Here is a 15,346-nt window from a genome sequence, read left to right as displayed (position 1 = left end):
GGCTCATTTGTTTCAATTTTAATTTAGAAACGGTCACTGAACCAAGTAGCCATGTTTAAAACTTTACGACCTTGCAGTAGTATTGAGCTGTGCCGCCCCTACAGCTATCCATAACTGCGGACGTGTTGCCGATAGAGGCTTGTGTCTACCAAAAGACCTGTCAACTAGGTCCCATAAGCGTTCGACAGGATTCCTGTCGATCAATCTGCGTGGCAGCCGGCCGGGGTGACATAGCGGTTCTAGGTGCTACAGTCTGGAACCGCGCGACCGCTACGGTCGCAGGTTCGAATCCTGCCTCGGGCATGGATGTGTGTGATGTCCTTAGGTTAGTTAGGTTTAAGTAGTTCTACGTTCTAGGGGACTATTGCCCTCAGAAGTTAAGTCCCTTAGTGCTCAGAGCCATTTGAACCACTTGAATCTGGTTGGCCAAATCATTCGCCCCACAATGATCGGTTCAGTTGATCCAGAGGACACAGTCTGTTCTATGTAAAAACAGTCCGCAGAATTATACAGCCACCGCCAGCTTGCAAGGTGCGTCGTTGACAACTTGGATCCATGGCTTCGTGGGGTGTGCGTGACGTTCTAACCCAACCGTTTGCTCTTACCAACTAAAATCTGGACTCATCTGACCAGGCCACTGTTTTCCAGTCGCCTAGAGTCCAACCGATATGGTCACGAGCCCAGAAGAGGCGCTGCAAGTGATGTGATGCTGATACCAAAGTCACCAGCGCCGGTCGTCTGCTGACATAGACAATTAACGCCAAATTTCGCCGCACTCAGCTGACGGATACGTTCGTCGTACGTCGCACATTGATATCTGCGGTTATTTCGCGCTGTGTTGCTTGCTAACGACTCCATCCAATTGCCGCTGTTCTCGCTCGTTAAATGATGGCCGTCATTGCAGTCTGTTACTGCGTTGTCCGCGGTGAGAAGTAATGCCTAAATTTTGGTATTCTCAGCACATTGTTGACAATGTGGATCTCTGAATGTTGAATATCACAAATAGAATGACCCTTGCACCTAGCTCCAACTATTATTCCAAGGTCACAGTCTTAGCTGTGCCAATGCATCGCACTTTTATACGTCATGTACGTGATACTACCACCATCTGTGTATGTGGGTATGGCTATGCCATGACTTACGCCACGTCAGTGTACATAGACCAGTGAACAAGTGAGACAGGATGTGCTCGCGTAAGTCAATTCGAATGGCCCGAACACCGCTGTCGACGTGATAGAAGTACAGGCACAGTACCAGTTTTCATTTGTTGCGCTGACAAGTTGTCTGCGCTAACGTAAAGCATTAGCTATTTCATGGTTAGGATTTCGAAAGGTATTTTGAAAATCTACACAGTTAGAATGCAGTATCCTGAATGTTGAACAGTAATGCTGCCGTCACCATGCTTGAACTTTAAGATTTAGACATTTTCCGGCAGTATCCGTTCGCAGATATGGTGGTTTGCTAGCTCCAGAAAACCCGAATGCGGGTAGACGTCTAACTACATGCCTACACATTTGTCTCATGGCAGATACAAAACAAACAATTTTCTGGGGATGGCAACCACAGCCTAGAGACACTGTCAATAGCGATAACAACACTTAACATTCAATACCATTTCAATTCTCAAAAAAATTGTAACAATTAAGAAGGAAAATATCCGTCCAGCATTCTTTATTCCAAGGAACGTTGGCAGCTGATAAAGACATAGAGAAAAAGCCGAATACAATAAATATAATGGCTCTGCGGTTTATGAAATCGCCTGCAATGAGTGTCCTCAGAATATGAAATGGCCTGCAATGAGTGTCCTTAGAAATACATATGTCAGACTGGGCGCAATTTTAATATACGATTTGAAGAACAAGCAAACCTCGACGGTCCCAGATTAGCTATCTCAGTTTGCCTAAAAGAAGCGGGTCACTCTATTTCCCGTATTGAAAAGAATTTGCACGTTACATTTATAGAAACCAAATGAAACTTTTAAAATACATATGAAGGCAGTAAACGGAGCCCTTGTTTCAGTTTTGAATAATCACGTTGATTCAAAACACTACAATATGCTAAAGAATTTTTGTTTCCTGATTTGCCACCGTTAGCTACAAGGATGTTTTTCACATTAATTTAACAACTGTATAATACTCAAATACCACTCCTTTGACAATTTATACTATTGAGGTACTGATGTAAAGTAGATTATGTTCAGTTTCCCATTTTAAGCCTATAATAAACTATGTACTTTTTTAAAGTTATGTCACGTGGTTCCCAGTCTTTGGTTGTTTTCCTACTTGTGATTTCCTCCTTGCTCTTCGCGTCTTTAATTTGTTGTTCTCTTAAATACCGTGTACTTCCGTCTGCGCCGGCCGCTGTGGCCAAGAGGTTGTAAGCGCTTCAGTCCGGAACCGCGCTGCTGCTACGGTCGCAGGTTCGAATCCTGTTTCGGGCATGGATGTGTGTGATGAACTTATGCTAGTTAGGTTTAATTAGTTCTAAGTCTAGGGGACTGATGACCTCAGATGTTAAGTCCCTTAGTGCTCAGAGCCATTTGAACCATTTTAAATTCCCGTTCAAAAAAATGGCACTATGGGTCTTAACTTCTGAGGTCATCAGTCGCCTAGAACATAGAACTACTTAAACCTAACTAACCTGACGACATCATACACATCCATGCCAGAGGCAGGATTCAAACTTGCGACCGTAGCGGTCGGGCGGTTCCAGACTGTAGCGCCTAGAACCGCTCGGCCATCATGGATAAATTTCCGTCTGCCGGTGTAGTGCCACCCTCGAAGGGCACATCGGGCTTTAGCAATACGACACAAGTACGCACATTCCACAGGATTTTAAAGTTTTACTTCATTTGTTTTGTGCAGCTGGTGTATACCGGACCTTCTAATATATCCTACAGGATGTTATCCAGGAAGCTATTTTTGAGATCTCTTCCATTCTCAACGTTATGGTTCCATACTGGTGTATTATTTTTTAGATGATATTTGACGTGTACGAATAGTACTTTTCCTAGACATTAACTTTTAGTCATTTTATCGCCGTTCACAGTAGCGTACTATTCATTATTAGTTGTTCTCCCACTTTTTTCTGGGCTTGACTCATTAAGCAGTCATGCTTTGTACATTTTGACAAGCATTTCTCGGTGTACTGAATTCTATTATCACAGTCCACCGTCGTGGTTCATCTCTTAACGTGGATAACCTCAGAAAAGCTGGGGCTCTGTTACAGTCTATTTACATTATGGAAATGTAAGCATTGTAAGTAATTGTCATTGGTTTTTGTTGAATGCCAACACTGTAATTGTGTATTTGTACCACTTCAAAAATTTCACACAGTGAAAGATAAACTTGGTAATGTGTCTATACTGACCTGAAAACGATAGTTGTGAACAAAGCGCCTTCATGAGCCGTATCATTCCTGACTTTTTAATTGCTATAATTTTTATAATAATTTCTATGGTTATTGAGTGTTGACTGTTGTTACTGTTAGCTACAAAGCATCTCGTATCCATGTGCGGTTTTCGGATCCTTTCGGCGTCTGCGCACTCCAGTCAAAAGTTTATTGCACCGTAAAATTCCTACAAGCGTTTGCAGCTGTTTCACTCACCGATTTTCGAAAAAATCACCAAAAACTCGCGAACTCAGCTGAGGGTGGAGAAGTCGCCGCCACGAGACCACACAGTAGCGTGGTCAGAGCTCGCTGCATGTGAATGCTGCCATCTAGACACCTACTGGCGTGGCCTCCAGGGAACCGGTGTGGCAACCTCGGCAAACACGTCTAGCGCCTCAGGCTACTCTTTACCTCATTACTGCAAAAAACACGTTCTTTTCAACTTTCGTAACGCTGGCCAACATTAAAACCAGAAAGCTGGAAAGTAATGCAATGCAACCATTAACGTGAGATAAGTTTTGTAAGAAAACAATTTGTTGTGCACTGCAGAAAGTCAGTAAGCTATTTTCAATGTTTATTCACTCTCTTTCCACTTCGAGGAATATTAATTTGACATATTCTGTTCCTTAAATTTTTCGGTTTTCAGCGGGATTTTATCAGTCGTTCTTAGTTTTTTACATATTTGATTTTTAATTTCCACTTTCATCCGAACACAGAAATCATCATATCTTTTTGATATCAAAGTAAGCTACCTTAAAAATACCAAGTGGATAACAAATAGTCGTTTGAAACACAATAAATATTCTATACTTCCTGTTCAATTTAGTTACTGGGACACGACAGGGTTTCAATTTTAGCAAATCAGTTACACACTGAGGTGACGATGCTGACTATGGCAACAGACTACAGACGTGAGTACCTTTGGTAACAGCATGGCATCGTCTGCAGTGCCTGTCCTGGTCTCGTGGACAAATCGGCTGGACCATAGACGACTGAAAAACCAAGGCATGGTTTCATTTGGTAAGATCTGATGGTAGTTTTGGAGTGTGGCTCAGACCCCAAAAAACGGTGTACGCAAGTTGTCAGCAAGGCACTGTGCAAGCTGGTGGTGGCTCCACAACGGTGTGGGCTGTGTTAAGGCTCTGTTAACATGTAATGAACTGCGTCTTCTGGTGCAACTGAAACGATCATTGACCAAATGTAGCCCTTTGTGGACTTCATATTTCCAAACAACTATGGAATTTTTTAGTGGGTGACAGTACGCGATTTCACAGTTGTTCGTGATTGGTTTGAAGAACATTCTGGACTATTCGGGCGAATGATTTGGCCACCCAGATCACCCGACATGAATCACGTCGACCATTTATGAGACCTAATCTAGAGGTCAGTTTGTGCAGAAAATGCTGCACCAGGAAAACTTTCGCATCTATGGGCGACAGAGGCAGCTACGCTCAATATTTCTGCAGGGGACTTGCAACCACTTGCTGAGTTGAGTTGCTGCACTGCGCCGGACAAAAGAAGATCCAACACGATATCAGGAGGTGTCCCGTGACTTTCACCACCTCGGTGCATCACACACTTGCCGTACTTTTACGAGTCCCACTCGTGGAAACAAATGCGAACCAAACATAAATACCGCGAGTCACACTCAGAAATGCGAAAGCCTGGCCAAAGTGTGGGATGTTGCTCTATTCAGTACGTAAACTATCCAAAAACCAATACACAGTCAGAGAAAGGAAACATAGGCTCATTACGGATAAATACACTCCTGGAAATTGAAATAAGAACACCGTGAATTCATTGTCCCAGGAAGGGGAAACTTTATTGACACATTCCTGGGGTCGGATACATCACATAATCACACTGACAGAACCACAGGCACATAGACACAGGCAACAGAGCATGCACAATGTCGGCACTAGTACAGTGTATATCCACCTTTCGCAGCAATGCAGGCTGCTATTCTCCCATGGAGACGATCGTAGAGATGCTGGATGTAGTCCTGTGGAACGGCTTGCCATGCCATTTCCACCTAGCGCCTCAGTTGGACCAGCGTTCGTGCTGGACGTGCAGACCGCGTGAGACGACGCTTCATCCAGTCCCAAACATGCTCAATGGGGGACAGATCCGGAGATCTTGATGGCCAGGGTAGTTGACTTAGACCTTCTAGAGCACGTTGGGTGGCACGGGATACATGCGGACGTGCATTGTCCTGTTGGAACAGCAAGTTCCCTTGCCGGTCTAGGAATGGTAGAACGATGGATTCGATGACGGTTTGGATGTACCGTGCACTATTCAGTGTCCCCTCGACGATCACCAGAGGTGTACGGCCAGTGTAGGAGATCGCTCCCCACACCATGATGCCTGGACTTGGCCCTGTGTGCCTCGGTCGTATGCAGTCCTGATTGTGGCGCTCACCTGCACGGCGCCAAACACGCACACGACCATCATTGGAACCAAGGCAGAAGCGACTCTCATCGCTGAAGACGACACGTCTCCATTCGTCCCTCCATTCACGCCTGTCGCGAAACCACTGGAGGCGGGCTGCACGATGTTGGGGCGTGAGCGGAAGACGGCCTAACGGTGTGCGGGACCGTAGCCCAGCTTCATGGAGACGGTTGCGAATAGTCCTCGCCGATACCCCAGGAGCAACAGTGTCCCTAATTTGCTGGGAAGTGGCGGTGCGGTCCCCTACGGCACTGCGTAGGATCCTACGGTCTTGGCGTTCATCCGTGCGTCGCTGCGGTCCGGACCCAGGTCGACGGGCACGTGCACCTTCCGCCGAGCACTGGCGACAACATCGATGTACTGTGGAGACCTCACGCCCCACGTGTTGAGCAATTCGGCGGTACGTCCACCCGGCCTCCCGCATGCCCACTATACGCCCTCGCTCAAAGTCCGTCAACTGCACATACGGTTCACGTCCACGCTGTCGCGGCATGCTACCAGTGTTAAAGACTGCGATGGAGCTCCGTATGCCACGGCAAACTGGCTGACAGTGACGGCGGCGGTGCACAAATGCTGCGCAGCTAGCGTCATTCTACGGCCAACACCGCGGTTCCTGGTGTGTCCGCTGTGCCGTGCGTGTGATCATTGCTTGTACAGCCCTCTCGCAGTGTCCAGAGCAAGTATGGTGGGTCTGACACACCGGTGTCAATGTGTTCTTTTTTCCATTTCCAGGAGTGTATAACAGAAGTAATGTTGAGAAATGTCCAAGTGCCAGCCTACGAAAAGAGCGGAAAACCATCACCAGGTGACACACTTCTTCGATTACAACGACTCCAAACGCAATATTGGGCCAATTTCTCGAAACATATAGATTCGACGCAAAGAAAGAAAGTTCAAAGATTGCATGAAACAGAAAGTACGAAACGAAACGACTTGCGAATATACGGAAAGGAAAGTTGCTTTACATCTATCACAGAGCTTTCGAAACAACCATGCCTTGCAACACTACAAATTTTTAGAATTGTAGGTATTTTCCTATTCAAAATTCGTTCAAGGCAAGCATTTCTTTTGGTAATTACATTTTATGATGACAATAACTACTTTCAGACGTCATGATGTTACACTGTCTCTGAAAAAGTCAGATCCGAAGACGCCCATTGAGATTATAATTCCATTAAAGTATTGTTTGTGAGTAAAAATGTAGATTTTGAAGTATTTCTTATATCAAATTAGTATTGATGTCTGCAGTAGAAGTATCTCGTGAAATAAATACATGTGTAGATAGATATCGGCTCACATTGCCATTGTATCACACATCACACTGGACCGTTATGCAGTCATTGTCTCCGATACTTGGCACTGGTTTCGTCGACAGTCAGTAATAGCAGTTAGATAGGAGGAGGAGGTGCACTTGACAAAGGCTGTAACATATGGACCGATATTAGCTAGATTACTTCATGCTTAGGCAGAGAATCCTAAATTTGATACTGGATTGTAAGGTGTACCCTGGAGCAGGTACAGACTCACATCACAATTTAATATTGATGACGAGTAGGCTAAAGTTTAAGAGACTAGCCAGGAAGAATCAACGCGCGAATAAGTGGGATACTGAAGTACTAAGGAATGAAGAAAAAATGAAATGATCCTATGGCATCATTGGCCTGGGCGCCCCAAGCCGCGGAAGATCGGCAGCCAAGTGTAAGTTTTACTTCAGTTGACGCCACAATGGCGACTTGCGAGCCGGTGATGAGGGTGAAATGATGATGAGGACAACACAACACCCAGTCCGCGAACGGAGAAAATGTCCAACCTGGTTGGGAATCGAAGCCGGGCCCGCTGCACAGGAATCAAGTACGTTACCACGCAGCCAAGCAGGCGGACAAGGAATGAAGAGATAGATTTGAAGTTCTCTGAGGCTATAGATACTGGGATTAGAAGAAGCTCAGTAGGCAGTTTAAATGAAGAGGAACGCACACGTCTAAAAACGGCAGTCACACAAATTGGAGAGAAAAAGGTACAAAGGAGGTAACGTTGAAGGAACCCTTGGGCAACAGAAGAAAAACTGATGAAAGAAGGAAGTACAAAAATGTTTAAGGAGGCTTAGGTATACAGGAATTCAAGTCACTTAGGAATGAAATAAACAGGAAGTCTAGGGAAGCTAAGGAGAATGGCTTCATAAAAAATGTGAATAAATCGAAAAAGAAATGATTGTCAGAAGAACTGACTCAATCAGCATATAGAAAATTCAAAATAACCTTCGACGAGATTAAAAACAAGAGTGATAACATTAAGTCTGCAATGGGAATTCGACTGCAATTCAGAAGAGAGAGCGGGTAGGTGGAATTAGTGCATTGAAGGCCTCTGTGAGGAGGAAGACATGTCCGATGGCGTGACCGAAGAACGTACAGGAGTCAACAGAAAATAGATGGGGAAGACAGTATAAGAGTAATAATTTAAAAGAGCTTTGGAATGTTTAAGACCGGATAAGGCATGCAATTCAGGGCAATCATGCGCTGCAGATCACTTGCGAAATCGAGTTCTAAGCATCGGATAGTATCGTTTTTGTTGATGTTGTAACCTTTACTCCAAAGACTGGTTTGATACACCTCTCCATGTTACTCTATTCTGTGCAAGCCTCTTCATCTCCGGGTAACAACTGCAGCGTGCATCCTTCTGAATCTGTTTAGTGTATTCATCTCTTTCGTCTCCCTCTACGATTTTTAGACTCCACCCTTCCCTCCAGTACTATATTGGTGATCCCTTGAAGCCTCAGAACATGTCCTACTAACCTATCCCTTTTTCTAGTCAGGTTGTGCCACTAATTTCTTTTCTCCCCAATACTGTTCATTATCTCCTCTCAAGTTAAGTGATCTACCCATCTAATTGTCAGCATTCTTCTTCCAAAGCTTCTAATATCTTCTTGACTTAACTTTTTGTTGTCCATGTTTCACTTTCATACATGGCTGCACTCCATACAAAAACTTTCAGAAAGGACATCGTGACATTTAAATATATAATCGATGTTAACAAATTTCTCTTCTTCAGAAAGACTTTTCTCTCCATCGCCAGTGTTCATTTTTTATCCTCACTACTTCAGCCATAATCAATTATTTTGTTTCCCAGATCTATTACATCAAGTGTCACGTTTCCTTATCGAATTCCATAAAAATCACCTGACTTAATTTGATTACGCCCCATTATCCTCGTTTTGCTTTTGTTGACGTTCACCTTATATTTTCTTTTCAAGAACCGTCCATTCCTTTCAACTATTATTCCAAGTCTTTTGCTATGGTAGTGAAACATGGATTGTAGGAAAACCGGAACAGAAGACAATCGAAGCAGTTGAGATGTGGTGCTACAGATGAATATTGAAAATTAGGTGGACTGATGGCATGAGGAAGTTCTCCCCAGAATTGGCTGGGTATACGGAAAACGCTCACGCGAAGAATGGACAGGATGGTAGGTCATCTCTTAAGAGATCAGGAAATAACTTCCATGGTAGTAGATGGAATACACTTAGCAAATAATTGAGAATGTAGTTTACAAGTGGTACTCCGAGATGAAGAATTTGGCACAGGAGAGCAACTCGAGGCGGCCCGCATCAAACATTCAGAAGATTGATAATTCTTTATAAGTTTGTTCATTTATAGCCGAGGAAACGCAGACTCCCAAGGAAACGGACGAGACGTAGAACTGACACTTGACATGAAGATGACCACTAGGAAAGTCACGGAAACGCTGGGGCCACAGCATGCTGTGACTCGGCTGATAAATCGAGAAGATTTCATCAATCATTTTTACAATTTCAAATGACACTGAAAGCTGCTTCTCGTTATGACGTAGTGGACCAAGTTAGACTTCCGAGACCATTATAGAGCGACTGTCCTGTTTGCATGCAAATCATACTTCAGTGTAGTTATTGAACCGGGATAACATGATAACAGAAGTTCCGATAGTATACAAAAACCAAAATCGCTGTAAAGAAACAGAATAAATATTGGATTCATTGTGCTTCATATGCGTGTCAAACGATCGCTATTGGCTGGTAGGATATGTATCTGGGAGCGTATTTTGTCGAGACATAATATCTTTGAAGTTAGCAACACATTTTTATCAATGTTTTAATTACATTATAGTAATTACACAACGTCTTTTAGATGAAACAAGTTACCTTTATCGAGGTACACTACAGGAAAAAAAATTAGTACACCTGGAAAGACGATGTCGGTTTTGACCCAATGATGGCGTATGCAACCTGGCGGGTAGTAGATGACTGGTAACACAGGCCAAGAATGGAAAAAGTTTTTGCTGAAATACCTTATTGTTATGTTTTTTAGGTTGGGAAATCCAAATATGATACATAAAAACCTGGGTCACCTAACATTTCTTCACATTTTACCGTTAAATTTATTAAATTAAGCAATTTTTTAAAGAATTTAACAGCTTTTATAAATTTAAAATAATTTAAAAAGGAAGTGTAATGACTGTAGATGGCGTTGGTAACACTGCAGAAAAACATTTGCTGAAAACAAGGTCGATTCTGTTTTTGTGTTAACAGATGGTGTTTTGTTTCCTGTCAACCTAACTCACTTTCCCATTTCCTGTGTGCTCAGAACAATGTCTAATCCTGGTTGTAAAAACTCTGCTGACAGGTTTTGTTATATTTGTGGTGAATTTGTGATTAAAAAACACGAGAGAGACATTGCAGGCTTTGCGAAAAAGTGTTATATCAGACTTTGGATCTACACTTGACGATCAAGATAAATCTTGGGCGCCACATAAGGTATGTTACGTGAGTGTTAGAGATCTGAAAAAATGTCCCAAAAAGGAGAAAAAAACCTTTTGATTTGCTGTTGCTATGAGGAGCTAAGAAATCATTCCGATGATTGCTACTTATGCAGTGATAATATTAGTAGTCAATAATTGTAAAAGTAAGAAGGTAATAAGCTGCCCTAACCTTCCTTCCACCATCCGACCAGTAGCGCATGATGTCCATTTGCCGGTTCCTGAATCACCAATGAATTAAATTCTATTCCAACAGAAGTTTCTTCTGATGTACAGCCTGTTTTAGATGAACCAGATGATGATGAACTCCATTTTAATACATAAAGTCTAGCGCCCAAATTGTTTATTCAGACTGAGCTTAAAGATTTGGTTAGGGATCTGGGCTTAAAGAAAGAAATAGCTGAATTGCTTGGCTCTAGATTCAAAGAAAAGAACTTATTGGCAGTTGGAACCAGCATATAAATGTACAGAAGGAGAGAGCACCAATTTTCCAAGTTTTTTCAACAAGAAGGTGATTTAATGAGTTTTATATTGAATACAAAAGGGAAGACTGGAGGCTGTTTATTGATTCGTCCAAAACTAGTTTAAAGACTTTTATTACACTTTGGTAACATGAACGCATCTATAAGTGTTGGACGTTCTGTACATATGAAAGAAAGCTATGAAGACCTAGAAATATAGCTAAATAAAATAGGCTATTTTGCTCGTGGTTGGATGATACGTGGCGATCTAAAAGTAACGTGCGTGCTCCCTGGCACTAGGCCAAGGGAGCAACACTGGTGCAGAAGGAAGTGGCCTGTGGGGGAGTCTTTAAAACCTGGTGAGGAGAACATCCTTCCCAAAAACGTTGTAGATCCAATAAACGTACTGCTACCAACTCAACATATAGAGTCAGGCCTAATGAAAAAGGTTGTAAGGGATTTGCCTAAAGATGGACCATGTTTTAAGTATCTCTGTCAGAAGTTTCCACACCTTTCAGAAGCTAAACTAAAAGCAGGCGTCTTTGTCGGACGTGACATTAGAAAATCGATGTTTGATGTTAACATTAAATCCACAATGAAGCACAGGTATCATTCAAGCAAGTCGTTACAAAGTTCTTAGGACATTAAAAAGACCCAGAATATATTTCTATTATTACAATGTTAAAGAAGTTTAACACTTTAGGATGTTTAATGAGTTCAGTTTTTCAACAGTCACCTTGATTACTTTCCGGACAATATGGGGAATGTTAGTGAGGAGCAAGGAAAGCGTTTTCACCAGGACATTAAAGTGATGGAAAAACGCTACCAAGGCCGCTGGAACACCAACATGATGAGGGACTACTGCTGGTCACTTCACCGAGAAGTTCAGCAAGCGTCTCATCGTAGAAAAAGCTACACAAGAAGCTTGAATGAAAAAAGAGGAAGGAAATACAAACCAATTCCAGCTTTTTATATCCCGCCTGCTAGGTGGGGCGTGGGTCTGCTCCTGTAAACTTAAGGGTAGGCCGAATGTGGGAAGGGAGCAAGAGCAGGTGAGGTAAAAATCCCACAGTTCTGCTCGTAGAAATGGTTTTACTATCTCACTACCCAATAACTTCAATTCATAAACTCTAACTTAACTTTGGCTGAGACGAGCACGTAGGTGCGAAGCTATACATCAAATCTAACATCGACTAGAAGCTACAAAGACAAATCTGTAGTGGCTCGCCCACTATGAAATAGAAACAATGTCGGTTGGTCGTCTGGTCGGAAACAAATGGGCTGAATCTGGAGCGGCGCTCGTAGAGCTGCACAGCGCGAGCTAGAGGGCGCTGTCGTCGATGTCGGTGTCGTAGTGCCAACCTACGAACTTGCACCTACGCCGTAGCATCGCAGCTATCGATACCACACAGCTCACAAGTGAAACCTCTATTAACACATATCATCGTTTTACGTAGCTTACTGTAAATACAAACCATGCTGATGTAACAAAGCGGTTCATTAGTTTCCTGGTTTATCGTTTAGCATAGGATTTTATACTACATAGTAAAAAGTATATTGCTTGAAAACGATGGCCAATACAAAAAAAAAAAAAACTAATACTAGATTTGACTGAGCTCATAAAAATCTCTAAAGATCAGATATCAATGTAAAAAAAAAGTTTTTTAAAAAATATTTTCCTTGGCCTGTGTAATAGGTTCACGCCGTCCACCAACAGACAGCGTAGTGGCGTAGCTAGCAGGGCGTCATTTGTGTCTACACAATCTCATCCAGAAGAGTCAGTGTGGTGAAAAGGTGTGAAGCAAGCAGGCGTACCACGCAGACGAACTCGTGCCTTCTGCAGCCAACTGAGCCAGTTTGAAGGAGGGTCAGGTTGTGGCCTTCCGACTGGCGGGATGGTCCTATTAAGAATTACAATGAAATGAACACCCTTAGCTGCTTACAGCCGTTCACATACGTCAACGGGGACCGATGAAAATGTGTGCCCCGACCGGGACACGAACCCGGGATCTCTTGCTTACATGGCAGACGCTCTATCCATCTTTTTTTAATATATATATTTTTTATTTTTTACATGCTTACATTTAGGAAAAATTTGCAAATGAGAATTCTAGTAACTATGTGATACAAGTAAGTGTTACAACAACAAAGGTGGCATAAAAGATTAATCAAAAAAATAAAAATGAAAATCACTGATGCAATTCCAACTAAAAGGTTCTTCAATAAATGTAACTGGTTCCACTTGGTGCTTCGCCATCGTTATCTGATATCTCCAACAGCGCCTTTCAAGGGCATCTGCAACAGAGGCATTCTGATTCGCTAGTGCCTCAAGGAAAACAGCACCCTTGCAGCAGCTTGTCTCTTCCTTCGCTCATGGCTGACAAGGCAGAACGATCAGCCATTAGTGTGATGCGGCACAGAACATTATCCGCAGCTTGGCACTCCCCAGCTGAGTGGGGGGTTAACGAAAACGCTCCGTAAATAATTGTAGGAACCACCAGTAATCAAGCTGCTCTTTCTCTCCGTCGCTAAAGATATAGGCGACGGTAAGTCCTTTGAACCATGTAAGTGCCTGATATTTTGCGGCCGGAAAGTAAGTTTCGTCTAGACAGAGTAGGGTCTGAGGATCAATCATATCAGGTGTGACCCGGAGGTAACAAGTCAATATCTTCTGTGTCAGTCGCCGAACTCCGGACGATGATGCGCAATTAAAACAATGTTCATCGGTATCCAGGAGGTGACAATCTGGGCAATAAGGTGAGTCTGCCAGTCCAATAGTGTGAAGTCACTGTCGTGTGGCATATTTTTTGTTGGCGATCTGATCCCACTTCGAACGCACTGTGGATGACAGAAAGTTGTGGTGTACCGTTTTCCACACTCTTGGCCAGTGAACGGTATGGTACTTGTTTTCCACCACGTTATGGGGAACAGACCAAAGAAGGTTGGTATAAAAATCTTTCGCCTTTGGTGGACGTGTGGCGGAGAGGTTCGAGCTGACATAGCTGTAATCAAGAATGAAGGTCGACACATGGGAGAGCTGTGGTGCGACGTGCGCAACCGACACCGGTGGGACGTTAGAGACTGGCATCAGAACCTGTAGTAAACGACCAGTGAGAGAGGTATATTGACTCTTCCATCGTTTCCTCATGTTGCTCATGTAAAGGGCAGCTGCTCTCGCCCTGACGTTCACCAATCCGAGCCCCCCTTTGCGCACTGGGTGTGTAAGAGTGTCGTATCGTACTTTAAAGATATGACCTGCGGAAACGTAGTAACTGAAGGCCGCCTGAAGCCGGCGACCTATCTGCAGCGGTAGTGGGAGGACCTGTGCCACGTGGTTGAGTTTTGATGCTACGTAGAGGTTCAGGTATTCAACACGTTGCAGCTGATTCAAGTCCCGGAGCAGGTTCTGTCGCACCATTGCGCGTATGATCTGTAATAACCGTCGGTAGTTTGCTGCAGCTGTTTTACGTACATCTTTCTTGAACGTGATTCCCAAATATCGCAGATCAGTAACTGGTGGGAGAGAAGCGAGGACTTCCGCTCCGAGACCACGCCCAATATCCAACGCCGCCGACTTGTTAATGTTCAGAAGACTGCCTGCGACCTGTCCGTATCGCTCGATCCAGGTTAGTACGCTTTGAACTTCGTCATTGAAACGAACCAGCAGTAGCAGATCGTCAGCGTATGTCCTGTAGCGAAAGGTGACGTCCCGCAGCGTGATGCCAGATAGGTGGTGGTTAAAGCCCCCTAGGAGTGGCTCGAGTGCGATGGCATAAAGGTAGGTAGAAAGGGGACAACCCTGTCGTAGGGACCTCTTAATGGGTACTGGTCCTATCGTCCTTCCATTGACCTGGACGTGTGAGCTGGCTGCGGTCGAAACACGCCGTAGGGTGTCGATGAGGCCCGGGGGGAATCCCATACAGTCCATCACTCGTAGGAGGAAGTTGTGGTGCACTCTATAAAAGGCGCGGTTGAAATCTACGGAGACGATCGCCGCTCTCAGACGGGACGCAAAGGCGCCCTGCAGTCACCGGTAACCATGTGTGTGTTGGCTTCTCCCCCCTGCAATGTCTGTTGTGGAGCGTGAATCATAGGAAAAGTCGTGTTAATACGGCTCGCCATAATCCTGGCGAAAATCTTTTAATCGGCGTTCAGCATTGTAAACGGCCGATAGTCGTTAATCGATCGCCCTCCACCTGGCTTGTGTACCGGTATGAGAAGTACTTCTACAAACGATGGCGGCACGACACAGTCTAGAGACA

The 15,346-nt window shown here is 43.9% G+C and overlaps 1 long non-coding RNA gene across 2 annotated transcripts in view; it reads right to left on the bottom strand.

The window, feature by feature from the left end:
* LOC126273005 (uncharacterized) overlaps positions 1-3,768 on the bottom strand; it is a 95,858-nt gene extending 92,090 nt beyond the window's left edge. Inside the window, exon 1 of one of the 2 annotated variants that reach the window (XR_007549293.1) lies at positions 3,607-3,768. This is a non-coding gene — a long non-coding RNA (uncharacterized LOC126273005). The remainder of the gene's footprint in view (positions 1-3,606) is intronic. The other variant, XR_007549292.1, reaches the window with a different exon arrangement.
* Between the last annotated feature and the right edge of the window lie 11,578 nt (positions 3,769-15,346).

This window comes from Schistocerca gregaria, chromosome 5, assembly GCF_023897955.1.
Source record: "Schistocerca gregaria isolate iqSchGreg1 chromosome 5, iqSchGreg1.2, whole genome shotgun sequence".
NCBI classification, from domain to species: domain Eukaryota; kingdom Metazoa; phylum Arthropoda; class Insecta; order Orthoptera; family Acrididae; genus Schistocerca; species Schistocerca gregaria.
This window is presented reverse-complemented; position numbering and strand designations above follow the sequence as displayed.